The 20,036-nt window shown below is 38.1% G+C and overlaps 1 pseudogene; it reads left to right on the top strand.

The window, feature by feature from the left end:
* LOC135702579 (uncharacterized) overlaps positions 1–19,600 on the top strand; it is a 41,634-nt pseudogene extending 22,034 nt beyond the window's left edge.
* Positions 19,601–20,036: the final 436 nt, after the last annotated feature.

Genomic DNA, 20,036 nt, shown 5'->3' on the forward strand with positions numbered 1-20,036 from the left:
TCACACTGAATAAAATCTATGATTTTTTTTCAGGGTGGGAACGACAAATTTAAAAATTTCGAAAGACGTGTATACAACTTAATAAGATTGAGTTAAACTCCAAATGAAAAATAAAATGATCTTTTTTAAAGCTTTTGAATATTATGGAAGGGTCTACTAGTTTCGGAGATATGGACGGAACATGTTATGGTAAATATGGGTGTCGATATATCATATAACGAGTGAGAAAACCCATTTCAATGTCACAAAATGTAGCTAGAAAATATATATTATTTCCCGTTTAAGATGTAGGTACAAAAAAGGTACGATGTAGGTACGACCACAAGCCTGTCTGTAGGTATACATTATTTGCTATTTAAGTGAAGATGTAGATACGACCCTATTCAATGTAGTGTAGAAACAGAGACAGTGATAATGGATGCCTTAAGTGTTTTTAAATACAGTGCTGGTATTTCGAATCCCAAATGCAACCGAAACAAGCTACGTTACTTAATACCCCGTTCACATTACAGCGTATATCACGTCATATACGCTGTCTTGCAATGAGCACTCATACATCTAGTTTTCACTGGAAATCCTATGTATGAGTGCTCGTTGCAAGTGAACGGGGTATAACACCAGCATTAATTCAAAAAATGCAATCTAAGGGATATACTCACCAACTGAATGTACAGACGCGCATTTGTGAGTCATGCCGTGCATTGGTTCAGCACAATAGATATACATCCAAAAAACCGCGCTCGGATCTGTGCGATCCACAACCTTCCACTAGTGGGTATGAACCACCAACAAGTGATGAACAACCATCAACAAGTGGCCACCAACCTGATGATATACCAGGTAAGAATACTCAGATCGATAATTTAATTTTACACCTTTTTTATTTGTAAGCTAAAAAAGTACTTGTTTAAACCTTGCACACTTATTAATTATTAAAGTCCGTGGGTGGTCGAAACAAACGTTTTTGCTCTTAGTTCTTTTAATGATTCGAAAATCTATTATCTTAAAGGCCTAAATGCAATGTGGGCGGAAACGAAACGGAAACGGAAAGTTTGACAGTTGTCACAAATGACATCAAGATGCCTAACCGAAGTCGATTTGGTTCTAACTAGTTTTCAATCCGACAAGTTGGCTTACTTGGATCGGGCTTTTCCGCTGCCACTGTCATTACGCTTGGGCCTTAACTCCTTCTGTATTTGAATAGGTTTGTTGGTTGTTGGCCCTGAAAAGGCAAATCCACTCGCCCGGACCTGGTACATAGATAACATTGCTTCACGGCGCCGATGATGGTGACACTGAAACGCGCAACGCACTTAACGATGATGGCCCACTGCGGTGGATCTCATGACACATCTGTGGCCGATCAGAAGTGATGCAACGTTTTTACTACGGGCTGGACCGTTCCTGGTTGCAAGTATATGGCAGCATTCACACCAGACCAAGACGTGCTCCGGCTAGCATTGAATTGGATTACTGTGAAAGAACAACTAGCGCTACTTGGATCTTTCACACCAGTGCAAGTCGATGCCGACCGGATGACGGCGGCTCAGTCATGCTGCCTATTGCGGGAAACCTTTCCTCCGGTCGATGTGAGTGGTCGTCTTCGTATTGGTGTGATACGTGCTGTTCCACTCATATGTTGTGTCCGACGCTTATCCGTCCGTTGCTCGAAAGTAAATGACGAAGAAAACGATTTGGCAAGCGTTTTTGTCGTTTTTCCTACCGCTGCTTTTTTCCTCCCTTCCTTTGATTGGTGAAATGGTGAGCGGTCAACCGAGCATTGAGCTCGCTCGTGTGAGCATGCGCTATATGTCATGTGTTTTATTTGCGATCTATCGTTGCGTACGTGTTTGAGATTTTTCCGTTACATATCTGAATTTTGATTTTTTAAATGAGATAGAAATTAAAGACGTTTTAGTAGCCGTACTACTCTTCCTTAATTCCCATGTAAAGTAGCATCCAATAATGGGCACATGACTAACATGTGTCAAAACCCAACAATATAGATTCATACTTCCTTGTGTGTGTCCTAGATTTTATGACACACTTTATGTATTCAAAACTGCGACCTCACAGTCAGCAGCTAAACCTTTTCCGTTTTCCGTATTTTGAGACCTTCGTAATTGTTACCACATGAGCATCAACAATAAACTCTATTTTACAAACATTGTCACCAACGCTTCGCTTCGCTCACCGAACTTGCCTTCTCCATATTTCGTTTCAATAAAATCATTCTAAGTTCACACCAAGAGTATGACTGACGTCTTACTAAATCCGAACTCCGATCCTGCCTCAACGTAGTCCTACGTCAAAATCTGTGAGTAATCCGCTATAAATTTGCCATTACAGCATTTACATATAAATTTGTGTGGGAACACTGACACGGAAACCGGAAGTCACCATCTTGGATTCTTAAAATGGCGACGGACGTTAGCCTTAAGGTGGTGTAAAACATCTTTTTGAAAACTGTAAGTCACCATATTGGATTCTAATATTATTTCGGACATCGTTCTTTCTGGCAGCGGCGTCTAGTGGTAAGCGTGACTGTTTCTCACTCCAAAGGGCCTGGGTTTATCCCAGTGGGTGCCGTCTGGATTTTCTGAGGCATAAAATCTCTGATCACGGGGAAGTTAATGCGTTGGTCTCCAGGTCGTGAGTTGATGGATCGATAGGTAGGGTTCAGGTGTGAAAGCTGCCTCCCTGGCGTTGGTAGCATTGGTAACTTAAAATCTGTTCCAGTTAGTATTTGGCCGCTTCTTTTTAATTACTATAGCGCCTCTAGTTGTCGTAGCAAGAAACTATTGACAGTGTTTTGATCCGGAAGGATTGAATAATTTCATCAGAATTCATATACTTGTTCAAAAGTTATCGAAGATGGAACGTGACAGACGTGAAAAAATTCTGCACACTCACGTGCAAAATCCAACGTGGTCAGGAGGAATGATTTCAAAGGCTCTCAAATTTCCAAAATCGAAACACTAACGTTGGATCGTGCAAAAAAAAAAACAAACATAGAAGTGGAAAATATGACCGAAAACTACGAGCGATGGTCATAAGGGCAGTCTTAAAGAATCCTGGGATCTCCAGTTGTGATTTGGCGAAAAGGTTCAGTGTGGTACACAGTACAGTTTGGCGAATCTGTATGCGAGAAGGTTTCCGGTCGTACCATGCCAGCAAGCATCCCAACAGGACGCTGAAACAAAACCTGGTTGTCAAAAACCGTGCAAATTGAACAAAGGTGGCAAAACAATCAAGGCACCATCCGAAAAGCTGACGAATCTTTTTTTTTTAATCTTCCCTTAAAGCGCTTTTGTACTTTATTTCTCCTTGGAGAAATGACCTTTTTTGAACGGCCAAGTTCTAAATGAAACAGACTTTAGTGCGGTAAACAAGATCAAGGGAAAACAAATCAAGGAAAAAGAATCGCTTTCTGGTCACAACTTGTCCTCTTTATTTCAAATATACCGCATCTGACACTTCTTCGGAAATCATAAACCCATAAACCACATAAAAACACACCTACACACACATTCATGTGAATTTAGGTGCTCTGAGACTTAAATATATGAGCGTCTATTTTGACGAAATTCAGCTCAATCAAACGTACTTCTTTTCTAGTAACGAAATTTTCAGTCGCAAATTGTTAATCACTCGTGGCTCACGTGACTCGTGAGCTAGTTTTGGATGCTTAGATATAAATCCCGAGTACTATTTCAAAAAGACCAATCTAACATTTCCGACTTTTTGAGAAAAACTATGTGTAAGTAGTCAGTGGATAGCAACAGTGAAAATTCAGCAGGAACGGTAAAATTACACTTTTTTTTTTATAATTACGTGCTACAATATGGTAAAAAACAACATATTTCGTTTTCACTAGTCAACTTGTACTTCAGACATGTTACATAGGACGATTTTTTTCACAGACTTCAGACTAGTGTTTCTATCTCCGGGAAAATTGCTGGTCTTCTTTTTCGTCTTCGCATTCAAAGCTTATTGCTTGTCTGAACTTAGTGTTCTAGATGCACTTCCACAGTTCTTAATTGAGAGCTTTCGATGCCTGTACCATTTTTGCACTAGTATAATTGTGTGGCAAGGGCAATCATACGCTATGCTCAGGGAAGTCGAGAAATTTTCCAACCCGAAAAATTCCTAGATCGGACCGGGAATCGAACCCAGCCATCTCCAGCATGGTTTTGCTTTGTAGCTGCTGAACTGGCCGGTACCCTTACTTATAACCTAAGATTGGTTTTGCATGACCCGCTTTTAGAAAATGAGCACCAACCATCAGTCTAAACTGGAAATTAGAAGAGCAACAGTTTGCATAGTACCTTTTGAAAAAGTACTCGATAAATATTGTTCAATCTGATTTTCTTTGCTTTCTGCAGAAAATTCATCCAAGCCCCTAAAACTGACCATTCAACCACATCTGCTGACACCACCGTTCAGCTAGTAAAAAAAATATTGCTTCGGCTTGCCCTTTGAGCACCCCGGTACGGGACAGGTTTCAACTGACCGATCCGATCCGAAAATATTTAGTAACCAAGCAGCAGAAATAACAGGAAAGAATGAGTGTCGAATTGATAAAAGCACTATGCCGGTACACATCCTTTCTCGATTCTCGGTTCACCACTTTGAGATTAGCGCCGATTCTTTTTTTTTCTCCATTGATTCGTGTGTCCATTTGGGTTTGACCACTTTTCGGAAAACCTTCACAACGACAACAACAACACTTCACAACACACAGGGATGTTCCGGTGTTTGCGGATGGAGTTTTTGGTTTTTTGATAATAAAGATACCGTTTGTGGTCATCATTCTTACTGCCAAAGATTACGTGCTCGGTATCAATAGGTGATCACCATTGCAACAGTTGGACATTTGTGCAATTTTCAATAGTGAGCAGAATCGTAGAAAAATTTACAATCGATTGGCTTGATTAGAATTAAAATCCATCCGCTATTGACAGAGTTATGAGTGGACAATACCTAACCACTTTTCGTAACGCGGTCGATCATAGTTTTTTTTTTAAATTGCGCCCCCCCACTATGTTGCCGAAAGACGTAATCCATCCGTAAACAACGGTACCTCCCTGTACCCATTGGCTTCTGGCGGCATCGGCCATTACAGTCGAATGACGGCGTTCACGATGGCACCGTTGCTCCTCGCATCGTCGCTCGTCGAGGGGAAAGGCTAAAATCTAAAGAGCTGTGTGGTTTTTGCTTATTTTCGAGACACACAACTGGGTAAGTCAAGATGGAGAGAATAAAAAGCCCGGACGAAGATAAATGCCTTTGTAAGCTTTTCCAGTTGCTGGAAATTTCCTATGTCTGCATCGGTTGAATGGGTTCGATTGGATTGTTATCATCTCCTGCTAACTCGCTTTGTCGCTTTTTTTAGAACGTGCGGCTTTCGGAGTCATTTATTTCGTAATGTCGAGAGGAAGGTCCCGGCCGAAGTAGGCAAAAAAAAAACAACATATCGAGAGATTCCCAGTGAATTGTATCATCATTTAATTTAAGTGATCCATTTTGGTTTCGGAGATGATTTTGGAAAATTGTCACATCGGTCCGGGAGATTGAGATCGAATGGTTTGGAACCCGAATCCGGATAGTGTTAGTGGGTGCAGGAAATGGTGGCACTAAATGGATTGGGTTGGTTTATATTTGGCTACTCACGTTGAACTTTCCTGCTGTGTTTAGAAGAGATGTTTGTATCAATTTGTATGAATTATAGCGAAGGAGTGAACATCCGTCAGAATGTGGTTTTTTTTAATTGGATGATTTATAGAAAAGTGCTCTGTTTACATATCATATTTCATGATACAGTATATTGGAGGTATCATTGTTTTAATTTCGAATGCAAACATAGAACAGGCTTGGCAGAGTACATCCAGAGCCTTTCTGTTTTTGGCAACACCATTTGAGACGGCTCATAAGCTACGTAGACAGTTTTTGAGAGGTTTCAAAACCCCTCTGCTTAGACAATCGATCATAATTTTGTTTTAAATTTTGTGTTCCGTGGACACCTTAGGGCCGATTACCGATTTAACGGGATACCGATGCGAAGTGAAGCTAGCGTCCATGAGTAACCAGCTCCGAAACCGCTTACCGGCTCCGAAAACCGCGATATTATTTTTTGTGAATATATACACGTGCACAGGAATATCGATCTACATTCGTGTCTCTTATAAAAGCTGTGCTCCATAACACATAAAATAATTGTTGGGTGCCCATATATATTACTATGCACTTATATAAGCAAAATTGCGTTGAATACATACAGCATGAGACATGTTCTGTCTTCATCTAGATTCAATCTGTGCCTTTAAATGTGGAAGAAGAAAATACAATTAAATAAATAACGTTTGAAAAAAAAACCGCTGTCATATGTTCTATGAACGGTACAAATTTAAATACGCACTCTTAAAGATTTAGGTATATTGCTCCACCCTTAGGGATAAAAACGAACGTTTAAAAAGAAACTCCACACAATAGAAAAGAATGTTGCAATTACACGAAAAAACATAAACACAACATTTTAAAATTTTTAGTTTGTGAATTATCAATTTCGGTGTGTCGATGACATCAGAAAAATGGCGATAATTTTTAAGGAGAAGAACTTCAAGGTTGTTCAGAAAACTTCAGGGTAGATCCGAGAACACCAAGAACATCCAGAAGTTCGGTGAAATTTAAATATGTATCTCGAATGGAAAGTTCCGATAGCACTACGGTATCGGCGTTTTCACAAAAATTCACATCATCGATTATCAAAGAGCTTCAGGACAGTTCCATTACAATTCAGGACGATTACAAGAACTTTATAGTTGTATTCAAAACTTCAGTTATAAGTTTTAAGATCTTTAGGGAAGTAACGTGAACTTCGGGGCAGTGAAAATGTCAAGGCAGTTCCATGAATACCAGGAAAATGGAATTTAAGGTAGATTTTGTGAACACTAGGGCAGTTTCGTTGATTTCAGGATCGTCCAAGAACGTCCAAAAATTAAAGTTTAATCCATAAAACATCAGAGAAGTTTAGTGAAATTAAGAAACAAATTCGGAAACTTTACAGAACTTTCAAGAAATTCACGGAAGTCTAGAAAACATCTGGAAGGTTCAGAGATCTCTAGTTTAATTCTAGATCATAATCAGTAAATTAGTGAGAACTTCAGGAAAGCTTCATGATCATCAAGAAATATTATAGATCTTCAGGGCAGTCCCATTAACTTCACAAAAATTGTTGGAACTTCGAAGAAGATCTGAGGAATTAAACCAAATGCCGACAATTGCAAGGCAGTTTCATAAACAAACTGCGAGAACATACGGGAAGCTAAGAAAAAATCTGGAATATTTTGGAAAATTCAGTGGACCTTAAAGAACTTCAAGGCGATTGCATTTGCTTCAGGACAGCTGCAGAAACTTTTAATAAGATCTGAGAATTGCAGGAATATTAGGGAAGTCAAGATAACTTCAGAGACGTAGAGATTGCCTTAAAGGACATTGGGGATTCTTTAAAGAAGTTCCAAGCACCTCAGAGAAGCTAGGCATATAGTTTTTTTTTGGAAATTGCGGCGATCTTATGGTCAGTTCCAATAGCTTCAGGGAAGTTCTGAGACCTGCAGGAGAGTCCAGTCTTCTGGGGAATTCTTACGGTTTCTAAGCGTAAGTTCCGATAAATTCAGATCAGTTCCATGAGCTTGAGGAAAATTTCTAGAGCCCTAAAAAGATGTGGGAAGTCCAGAGATCTCCAGAGATCTTCCGAAAACTTCAATTAATGTTCAAGATCTTCACAGAAATCCAGAGAACATCAGTATAGTTTAAAGGATGTTAAGAAATGTTTCATTTATTTCATGGCAGTACCATGAGCTTCATTGGAAATGAGAGAACTTTAGGGATGCTCCGAGATCATTAAGATCTATCAAGGAACCTAAGGGCAGTTCAGTAAATTTCAAGTAAGTTGCAGAAATTTTAAAGAGGTTTGGGGAAACTCAGGAAATTTACGAAGTTCCGAGAGTTTCATTAACATTATGGAAACAAAAACATGAATACCACGAAATTGTGAACATATTTTTAGGAAATTCGTGATTTTCATGGTAGTTTCAAGAACGTAAAAAAAAATCAGGAACCTCAGCAAAGACCAATGAAAAATTAAGAGATTTTTTAGAAAGTTTCATTATTTTCAGGGTTGTTCGGAGTATTTCAAGGACGAACAGAGATCGTTAGAGCAGCCCCAGTATTTTGAGGAAAATTGCAGGAAGTTTCATGGAGTTCCAAAGAATTATGAGATATTCTGAGAACTTATGAACCTTCATAGATGTTACCACGAGGCAAATATTTTAAAATCAAAGCCATAGACTAACTCACATAACACGCCCACGCTCGCATGTAGATGATAAGTGGTATAATGTTTCTCTCTGTTTATCTTTTTTTCCTTGATTTGTTTTCCGTCGATCTTGTTTTCCGTACTGGACCTTACCAATCGTCCCATCAACTCATGGACCGAGGGCCAACGGCTTTTTTTCCCTTCCGAAGGAAGGCATGATCACATATTTTATGCCTCAGAAAATTCCGGCGGTGCCGACTCGGATTGAACCCAGGTCTTTTGTGATGAGAGGGAATCACGCCATTACTGTTTATCTTTAAGGAAGGATATTATTTCATACTTAAATGTTACAAATATTCGTCATTCTCATCTTGTAAACCTCTTCAGATCCTAGTAGAAGAAAAGCAATAAGTTTACAAAATTTCCGAGCAATTTCAGATCTGAGAGGACATAGTTTATAAGATCTGAAAATTCAAATTTACCCTTCCAAGAGCGACTGTAATCCTAGCTAATAGAATAGAACGGTAGGCAAATGTCCGGTATTGAAAGGGATATGTAAAATCCTGGACGAACCATGTAAAAGTTTTACATAATTATAAGTTGCTAATGCAACATGTAGACGTAAGACCACTCTGAACACATTTTTGGAATTAAATCAAGTTCGAAGTGACCTGGTCGAGGTTTCTAGCCTCGGTCATTCGTCCTAACAATGCCGCTCGCGCCAGCACAACCGTGCTCTACAAGATTGGTCAAATAACTGATTCTATCACACATACTCACAGACAGGTAAACCTTGGTCCGTACACGGTTCATTGGGTTAGGCCTACTCTAGAGTAATTAATCAACTAAACACGGTTATCATAAATCACTGAATTTTAAATTAAACTTTACTCTTAAGCAAACTGAACATTGTATATTTAATATTTAATCAATATAAAATATTATTTAAATTTTCTACCATGCCTTATTATATCTTCCACATTCTTCCCTTCCTCTACTCTAAAAAGACGATTCGAACTCAAAAATATCAAAATCTTGCATTACATTATCATGCTATTGCAAACAATATTTAAAACCAAATCGTTAAAAGGCTTCCATCAGATGAACTCTTTGCTCAATAAAAAAAAAACTGCTTGAGATGTTTAAAAACTGAAAAAAGAATTCAATTAAACAATATACGTTCAAATATAATCAAAGCAACGAAGTGCTACTGGAGGCAAATTAACGGATCTTCCAACCGAGCATTTCCTAGCAATTTGCTTTGGTTATTAATCTGCTTTAATCAACAATATCCTTTAATCAACAACCATCCGTGATACATAACATGGCTTGATCAATGATCGTATTACAATAATATTAATATTACTTTTTATTACCACCATTCATTCAATTGCAATACATATATTGATCCTATTCTACTTCGTTGAAAATTGCAATACAAAAACCTTAACCTTAATTTCAATATATGTATTTGATTTCAACAACATCAACATCAACGTCATCTTCAATAATGCTATCAGTATTGCCATCATCTAAAAAACCTATCAAGTTTGTAATTGCCATCAACTTCAACATCAACTTGAACCATTCCATCAACTTGCATTTTTCTGAAATAAACTTAAAAAATTTGTCGATAACAATTACGATCATTTTGAACATAACCATCAACATTTTTATAAGCATAAATTTAACTGTCTAATTCAATGCTGAAATCATACTCAAAATTGCCATTAACATCTTAACTTCATCATTGATATATGAATTGCTTCAATACCGAAATCAACAGTATCTCCATAGTACCAAAAATTTTAATATGTATTTCGTAGATATTTCCTATTCCTATTAAACGTGGGTAGATTCACGTTAGCGTGTACTTTTTGACATTTATGATCGTGAGAAAGTTAGTACCCCTACTTCGACTTGAAACCGTGCAGATTGAAATCTGAAAAATGGCTTCTGATAATTCTTCCCAAGCAAAGAAGAATCGATCGGGTATCCTCCTCACTGATAAAGTGAAGATAATACAAGATTTGGAGAATGGAGTTTCGATCCAAGATGTGATGGAAAAGTATCGCATCAAAGCACGAGCAACCATATACAACATCCAGCAGTCTAAAACAAAGATAATGAACAATATTGCGAACATCCAAGGAAACATTGGTAAATATTTTAAAGGTTTATTTACAGATAAGTTGTCTTAAAGATTCTTGTTTACAGCACATCGCAAGACCTTCAAGCAAGCTAGCTACCCAAAAGTGGATGAAGCATTATACATCTGGTTTTTGCAAAAAAGACAACAACACATTCCGGTGAGCCAGGAGATGCTCCGTGTTCAATCGGAGAATTTTTTTATTGAATTGGTTAGTGTGGGTAAGTTTGGAAGTCGTGTCTATATCGACAAGTTCGTCTTCTGAAAATTACGGGCGAGAAATTGTCAAGCAACATGGCAGTTATTGACGAGTACGTCAATGTTTTTGCAACAGAAATGCGTTCCAAAGATTAGCTTCCAAGTCAAATCTTCAACGCTGACGAAAGTGGCCTATATTTCAAATGCACGACGACCAATACATACGTTGACAAAGAATCTACCACGCCCGGAAAGAAAGCAAACAAAGAACGTCTTACTTTCATGCCATTGGTCATGATGGTCATTGGAAAATTTCTTAAACCTCGACCCTTGAAAAATTTGAAAGAGTTGCCTGTTTATTACGCCGCATCGAAGAATGCATCGATGACCCGCGTTCTGTTCAAAACCTGGTTTTTCGAACATTTTGTGCCGCAGGTCCGAATGTTTTTGACAGAAAATGATCTCCCTATGCGAGCAGATCTTGTTTTAGACAACTGTTCTGCACATTTTAATGCCGAGGAATTGAAGACTGATGACGGTGCTATCTGGACAATGTTTCTGCCGCCCAACACCACAACTGTAATTCAACCAACGGATCAAAACGTGATCCAAATGATTAAATCACGCTACAGACAGATCATGATGCGAGAGGTTCTTGGAAGATCAGGAGAGTTTCACGACAATGTTAAAAGGATCAATGTGAAGGATGCCATCTTTTGAATTGCGCAATCATGGGATCTAGTTCCTCAAGCATCCATAAGGAAGTCGTGGAATTTGTTGTACAATCCGGAAGATATGCAAGACGAAGATAATTTACCATTATCAGTGATTAAAAAGAGATTAACGGAGATCTCCGCCAAAATTATGACGTCGAGCGTCATCGATGATGAGAATGCTGAATATGAAGTTCTGAAAGTTTCTTCACTATGGATTCCAGCCTACCAGTCGATTACAGCATGAATGTTTCGGAATCTATTGATCCTGATGACGACTTCCAGTTAGTTTCTAATGAATCGGCGTTGAATGCTATGGACGTTATGATCAGATATGCTGAAGAAAATGGATGGCCTCTCAATTCTCAATTTTCGTTGCGTGAAATGAGATCAAAATTCTTCGAGAAGATAGTGGATAGAAATTCATCTTGAGAACGACATTACCTGTTATTTTAAAATCGATTTAAATATGATTAAATAAACATAAGTTCAAAGCAATAATGGACTTTTTTTTAGTATGAATCAGAATTGCTTTTTGAACTCAAATAAAATATATTAAGAAACCGTATTGGAATATTTTTGTTTGCAGTCATATTTTTTTATTTAAAAATCACCCAAAAATTTTGGTTTCAATACTTGATAAGTATTAGTAATTTGAAATTTTTTCATAACTGAACAACAAAATATCAAAATAAAAATATGCTTCGATTTTATGTACGATTCGATTTTATGTACATTCCAGAATCGAAAATGTACATATAATCGAGGTTTACCTGTAATCTTAAACATTCTACTAACGTTACCCTCTTTAACATCCACGTCAACTTCTTCATCAACTTCAATAATACCATCAACATTGACATCAACCTAAAAGCAAAGCTGTCATCTTCAATATCAAGTTGAACCTTTCCATCAACACGATGTCAACTTCAGCATTGTCATCAACTCTAACAATCTGAACCATTTCAACATTAAACACAACTTAAACATTATTATAAACAGTTCAATAATGATATCAACTTCAACTTTGCCATTAACATTAGCATTGGTATCAACTGTATGTAGTTACCATCAATTTCAACATAACCATCAACATTGTCATCAACTTCAACGTAACTGTCAACTTCAATACTGAAATCAGCATGAACATTGTCATTAATATCACCCGAGTAGCACATTTCCGTCACAATAAGTTGCAGCAACTTGTATATGACTGATATAAGTTGTATAGAAGTTGCCACAACCGATTTGTGACAAGCGTCCTACTAGGGCAGCATCGCTATCAATCTCAATATCATCATCAAATTCAATGCCTAAATTAGCTCCAACTCCACCATCAACCTCAACCATCTGAACAACTCAACATATAATTTAACTTTAGACGGATTTCACGCCAACTCGTCTTCGGAGTTGGCAGCACCCTCTCAGAACCTTATGAAACTTTGTGGGTGTGGAGACTTAGCAATTTTAAGCAACTTTGAGTACTTATTTTTTTCAAAATTTATCTCGCCTAACATTTGATAAGGGTCAAAGTTTTTTGTCGATTTTTTTTTTCAAATCGATATAGCTTAAAAATGACAAGCCCTACAAAATAGTGATGTATGGCGAACTGTTAGCAAATAATCTGAAATTTTATAAAAAAATTTAAATAAATTAAAAAATTGGTTTCTAAACTCTAAAAAAATATATTTAAAAATTAAAAGTCATTTTCTCAAAAATGGTACCCCTCAGATTTGCTTGATATTTTTTCTCATGAAAGGCAATAACTTTTCTTCATATATCGCAAAGTGGGCGCTTTTAAGGAAAAAAAGTTGTTCGAACAACAACTTTTTCATGTTAATTTTTTTTAGCGTGTTTCACTCAAAGTCGAATAGTAATACGCGCACAACCTTATTAAAATCCGTTGAAACTTAATGAGCATAAAGATTTTGACCTTTTGATAATCTGGGCGTACTTCAAACAAAAATCTAGCCTAACATTTGAAAGGGCCTAATACAGAGGATTTTCCTGCATTTTGAATGGTGTTTTAATAAATGAAAACTCTAGTGTTTTTGTTTAGTGCATAATTTATTTTCCTATAATTCTCCATACATAATTTGAGTTTTTCATTGATTATTAGTCTATCGGAAACAGAGTGAAATTTTTCGGAGTTTCCTTTGAATGTGAAAATCGCTTAGTAGAAATTATGTTTTGAGAAATAGGTACAAAACAATGAAATTTTTGTGTACCAGGTATAGTTTTTACATGACTGAACAGCTCCTTGAGTTCATCGGACATCTTTGTGTATTGATCATTTGATATGAAGCAGAAGTTCAATTTTGTTATGCTTGTATCTGTTTGTTTAACTGCCCAGTCATACAGTTCTTGTGGAGTTGTGATTGTGTTTCCATAATCTCGAGCAAGACTTGCTCTCTTTGCCATTCGTTTGAGAGTTCCTCCAATTGCGTCACATAGGCCTTTCCCATGAGACGTTGCGAAGAAGTGCCATTCTGCTTCCAATCCATACTTGGACTTGAAGTTGCACAAACTGGCAAAATTCTTTTTATTTTTGTAATGAGCCGCTGCTCCATCTTACATGAAAGTAATTTTTGTGAAACTAATAGATTATTTAATGAAATCTAACAATTTTGATATAAATAATTGAACTGCTATTGTATCATGGGTCAATACTTCTGAAATAATAATAAAGCTTAAATTTTCCAACTTGTTTTCTTTTATGTAGTAAATTTCGAAAGGATGTATCGTAGCTTGATTATTGTTCCAATGATACCCCTGTGCTGAGTTTTGAATAATAAATGAATAATTTTCAGAAAAGTCGCAAATCACTAAAATTTCACCGTTTTGAAGAGAATTTTTTTTATTACTTAGGTAAGATGATTGCTCTTTATGAATAAAATCATGGGTTATGAGCTTTTCAACTTTTTCCGTCAAATATTGAACAAACTCATCTGCAGGTTTAATAATAGTTTCCAAATTACAACGGTCGGTAGTCAACCACTGTTGAAATAAAACTTCTTCCATATCATCTGCTTCTAATACTGATGTAAGTTCCCTCACGATACTATCTGTGGAAATGCATTCTTCACATGTACGATAAAAACAATCTATGGTTCTAATAGGACTACTGCAAAGTATGCTGGATTAGCTGCATTATCAAAGTTACTTCCATTATCAAAGACATCCCCGTTTACGGTACATCGAAGCCGCATCTGAATTTTCCCCATGTTTGTGGAGCACGAGCTGCATAAACCGCATATCGTACAGTCGTGAAAATTTGATAGATTGTTCACCGAGGTTGGCCTACCAATCGATCAAATTTGTACGATAAGCGGTTCATCCAGCTCGTGCTCTAAAAAAATGTTGAAAAAGAAGTTGTATCTTCGATGTTCAATCCTTAAACCACACAGTTGAAACAGTTAAAGTTATTATTATTTACCTAGTGTATCATCAAATTCCTGATGTTCTGATTGCTGATGACTTGTTGATGGTTGCGGCTCTTCAAACTTCCGAGCATGGCTTGATTCTTTTCCATCCGATCGCCTCTTTTTCGGGAGAGGTGTCCTATTGTGCACTAAAATTCCACGACACGATTCACAAATACGCATTGTTACATCCAATTGATGATCAAAGCCCCATGAATGTATTTTCTCTATGAGACTTGATGATAAATTACGTAAATTATTGCGGCTGCAATTGGGATTGTTTATGTTGGCACTACATTGCACCCTTTTAATAATCAATTCAGCAGATTTTTCCATTGTTGTATATATAAACACTTTTTCGTTTCAACAACTATGCAGCACTACACTTTCAACAACTATGCACTACAGCAACTATGAGCATTGTTGTGATATCACCAAACTTAAATATTAGATTATGTCGGTAGAAACAGACTGCGGTGCTTTAAGTTTATACCTTATATCTCTCATGTGACTACCTGCGTTGTTATATAACTGCTATATAGCAGGTAACTTAACGATTATTTTAGGCATGCCTTAAATAATCGTTAAGTTACCTGCACTATTATATGTATTCACTTGAGAGATGAGGTATAAACATATATGCATATTGCTTACTAATGGACACACCTAATACATAAAAATAAATGAATGATTATTTTTCTAATTAAATTAATCACAAATACATGAATTGAAATCTTTTCATGAATAAAACATACTAAGTGATTTTTACTTAGTTTACCTGTTGATTTGGAACAATTTGAGGGTGGTTTTATAGAAGTTGGATAGAGTGTATGCATATATTATAATACAATCCATCACAGGAAAGTGCAAACCATGCTGAGATGGCTGTTCCTCATTAGAACGTTTTGTTCTGAACTCTTATTGGACGATTTGCAGGTAACTTCTCTGTACCCTTTTCAAATGTTAGGCTAGATTTCGCCCAGATTATCGAAAAGTATACCCATAAAGTTTAATCGAATTTTAATAAGGTTGTGCGCGTATTACTATTCGACTTTGAGTGAAACACGCTAAAAAAAAATTAACATGAAAAAGTTGTTGTTCGAACAACTTTTTTTCCTTAAAAGCGCCCACTTTGCGATGTATGAAGAAAAGTTAGGTAATTATATTGCCTTTCATGAGAAAAAATATCAAGCAAATCTGAGGGGTACCATTTTTGGGAAAATGACTTATAATTTTTAAATATATTTTTTTAGAGTGTAGAAACCGATTTTTTATTTTATTTAAATTTTTTTATAAAATTTCAGATTATTTGCTAAAAGTTCGCCATACATCACTTTTTTGTAGGGCTTGTCATTTTTAAGCTATATCGATTTGAAAAAAAAAATCGACAAAAAACTTTGACCCTTATCAAATGTTAGGCGAGATAAATTTTGAAAAAAAGAAGTACGCAAAGTTGCTTAAAATTGCTAAGTCTCCACACCCACAAAGTTCCATAAGGTTCTGAGAGGGTGCTGCCAACCACTGGATGAGTTGGCGTGAAATCCGTCTTTAGTATCATCATCAACTTTAGAAATAGGTTTTTTAAGGCACCACCAATGTAGAGGGGGCCAGGCGAGTTCGAGAGGAAACGTCAACCAAACCGTTTTTTCATAACGCAAATTAAAGCATTTTGCATTGAACATCTTGCAAATTTCCATCGGTAATTGAGGTATTTTACGATCTTCCACAGATATGATTTGATTTGTACCTCAACTATTCACACACAAGCTCTTAACCACTTAGGCACTATTCTAATTTTCCATGTCCTTGCAAAAGTAGGATTCTTGCAAAAACGATACAGAATTAAATTTTTAAACTGTAGATCAGCATCTCAGATGAACCCTTTTCCCATCAAAAAAAATTGTAAATCTCCACTAACCTCGAGACAACTGCGAGTACTCGGTCCAGTTCCTTTAACTTTAAATACAAGACAGTAATAATGTATAACCGAAATGATAACTCGGCTATGTAAAGTTTATTCGATTGAGCCTGTACAAATAAAGTAATTATTAAAAACAAAATCTCAGATGAATCAATTAATCAGGAAATGTGAAAAAATGTTCCACTTCCTATGCCTTAAGCAAAAATTTCTGCTCACAACCGAGCTCACCACTTTTTTTTTACTTTCTCATATTCACCACCAGAGGTCGAATCAATCGCTTAGTTTCTATTAAAAAGGCGTATAGCATCAGCGTCAATATTGCAGTCAACTTCCATATCTTCATTTCAACACTTCACCATTCTTCATTGAATCCGAAAAGGCTCTCGATTTTCAAACTAGAAATGAAAACTTCTCTCCTTAATCCGAGAAAAAAAGTAACTCGTAGAAGTATTTAAAAAGTGTCTAAACCGGCAAGCGAAATCATTTCTAGACAGAGATAAAAGTAGCTTTCTGACAGCTGGGTGTCCAGAGACGTCCGGAAAAAAAATTAGGCTAACTTCCGTGAGATTTTAAGAAGAAAAAAAGAAAACTACAGGAACTTCTAGGAAAATCATGGAAATTCAAGGCAATTCAGTTAAATTTAGGGGACTTTTCGAATATACTGATTAATTAAAGGAAGTCAGGAGAACTCAACGGAAGGTCAGTGATTTTTTAAGTAGTTCCAACAACATATGGAAAGCACCTTAAACATCAGAAAAGTCACTATCGGGTGTCCACTAAAAATTAGAATAAAAAAGTAAGTAAGAGGGAAAATGTGTAACCGTATAACATATCCGGGCATCCATGGCAGTAGCCCGGAAGAGAAGTAGCGGCCATCCAACGAAAATAGCGAATAAGAAGACGCTCCACTCGCTGCACAACATGTTCAACGGCAAGGATTCGGTAAGTCAACGGGAAGCGGCCAGAAAGTTCCATTGTTTGAAGTCACACATCTGCAAGAAGAAGGGAATACTGTGTAGAAAGAAAACCAGATCCCCAGAGTAAATATGTACACTGACGAGCAAATCCAAACCATTTCAATGCCGCTGGATGACCCCCGGAAGTACGGCGGGAAGCCAAAATATGCCAAAAGACCGGAATCAAACAAATCTGACGCAGTGCCGTCCTAACGAGGATTTTTCGGTCTATTGAGCTCCATGGTATACAAGGATATTTGGAAAACCAAGGACACCAAGCAACTCACCAACAGGATCAAAAGATGCATCGGGAAAATCGATGTGGCAGCCGTCCAACGGTCATGTTCCAATATCATGACTACGCTCTGCCGGACCCTTTGAAGGAAATAAATCAGTTTGAACTAAACCGCTCTGAAATGTTTCTTTTCATTCGCATTGTTTAGTGAACACCATATCAAAATGGTGATGAATTTGTTTCGATAATTTCAGAGGTGTTTTCATGTGCTTCAGGAAAATTTTGAGAACTTAAGTGAAACTCTTAGAGCAACATTTATTATTTCGTTTTAATTTCAGATAAATAAGTTCTGAAAAATCATGCAATTCAAAAGAACTAAAAATAGTTATGAAATTTCATGAAATCCGCGGCTATATTTTTTTTTGAATGGGGCTTGGCAGAAAGTATATTTTGTGTAGAATTTGTAAAAAACGAAGTCTCTCCTGTTAATCTAAATGCATATAAAATGGTGGGCTACAAAATGGTGAGTGACAATCTGGAAGGAGCGATATACCTAGCTCCGGTCCTCACAAGTTCCTACCTCACGCCTCCACGAGTCATATGATCACAAAAGACTGCCAGCTGAAACATGGACACAGCTGGTTGGCGTAGCCTCGGCAATGTTGTCAATCCGACAATAGCAGAGTGAGGAGGTGCGACGCGAACACTGGCGCGGTAACCATAGCACTGTGATAGAGGAAATGCTTCACCAAACCCGAGCGTCTGTTCACCATGGAGGTGCGGCTCAAACAGCGTTTGACTGGCATCCAGCGGCTGAATAAGAAAGGCTCTTCCCCGGAAGCTACACCTAAGATGGCAGCCCCATCACGGCGGATAGGAGACCTTAGGCCAACCACCTACTGTCTCTGAAACCTTTACAATTGTTACAGAAACCAACAGAGAAAGACATCGAACTGATATAACGGCAACGACTTTTAGCGCAAAACAACGGACACGAATTGGATCATGGAATGTATTGCCGTTAGCCCAGCAGGGTAATCTGGCACAACTCGCCAAAGAGGCGCGACGCATGAAGCTAGAAATCCTGGGACTGAGTGAAGTTCATTGGCCAAACTTTGGAAAACACAAACTGCCGTCGGGACAGGTACTACTATACTCTGGTATTCGAGGTGAAAACGCTCCCCGCCATCGTGGAGTTGGTCTCCTACTTAGCGTCCAGGCAAGTGCTACTTAGCGATCCAGGACAAGGAGAATTTTTACAGTCAACTGAATGCCGTCGTGGATAAGGTTCCAAAGGGTGACATCAAGATCTACACTGGCGACTTCAATGCGAAGATCGGCTCCGACAACACGTACTATCAGCGTATCATGGGACGCTATGGTCTCGGCGAAATGCGCGAGAACGGTGAGCTGTTTGCACAATTGTGTGGCAATAACGACATGGTGATCGGGGGCTCGCTCTTCCCCCATGGGTTTCCCGTGATGGACATACCGAAAATCAGATCGACCACATCTGCATCAGCCGAAAATGGAGACGGAGCCTTCTTGATGTCCGGAATAAACGCAGCGCCGACATCGCGTCTGACCTTCTACTCGGCGAAATCCGCCTACGCATGGCGCGGATCCAGCGACGGGAGGAGAGACTCGGGTGGCGGTTCAACACACGCTGACTTGAAGATCCAGCGGTAAAAAGGTATTTTGTTGAAGAACTTGAGACTCAAGCTGGGGCGGTGGCGCGTAGAAGAACAATGGACGGCCATCAAGAATGCCTTTACAGAAACAAGCGCGAACATTTTGGGTGAGCTGCGCACCCAGAGGAAAGAGTGGATCACAGATGAAACCTGGCGGAAGATTGAGGAGCGTAGAGAAGCAAAAGCCGCGAGAACCAGAGGAGCCAAGAACGAAGCCCGTCAACGGTACTCAGCTCTAGAGAAGGAAGTCAAGCGCTCTTGCAGACGGGACAAGCGAGCGTGAGTGAACTCCCTGGCCGACGAAGGGGAGAAAGCCGCAAACACAAGCGATATACGCCTCCTCGACGATATCTCACGACGCCTGAGCACTTCGAACAACTTCTTCAAGTTTCGACGGCCAACCAGCCATCAACATTTCGGCATGATCCGCCTAG

The sequence above is a fragment of the Ochlerotatus camptorhynchus genome, unplaced genomic scaffold, assembly GCF_037179485.1.
Source record: "Ochlerotatus camptorhynchus isolate MF236.1 unplaced genomic scaffold, CSIRO-AGI_Acam_v1.1 ptg000193l, whole genome shotgun sequence".
Taxonomy (NCBI): Eukaryota; Metazoa; Arthropoda; class Insecta; order Diptera; family Culicidae; genus Ochlerotatus; species Ochlerotatus camptorhynchus.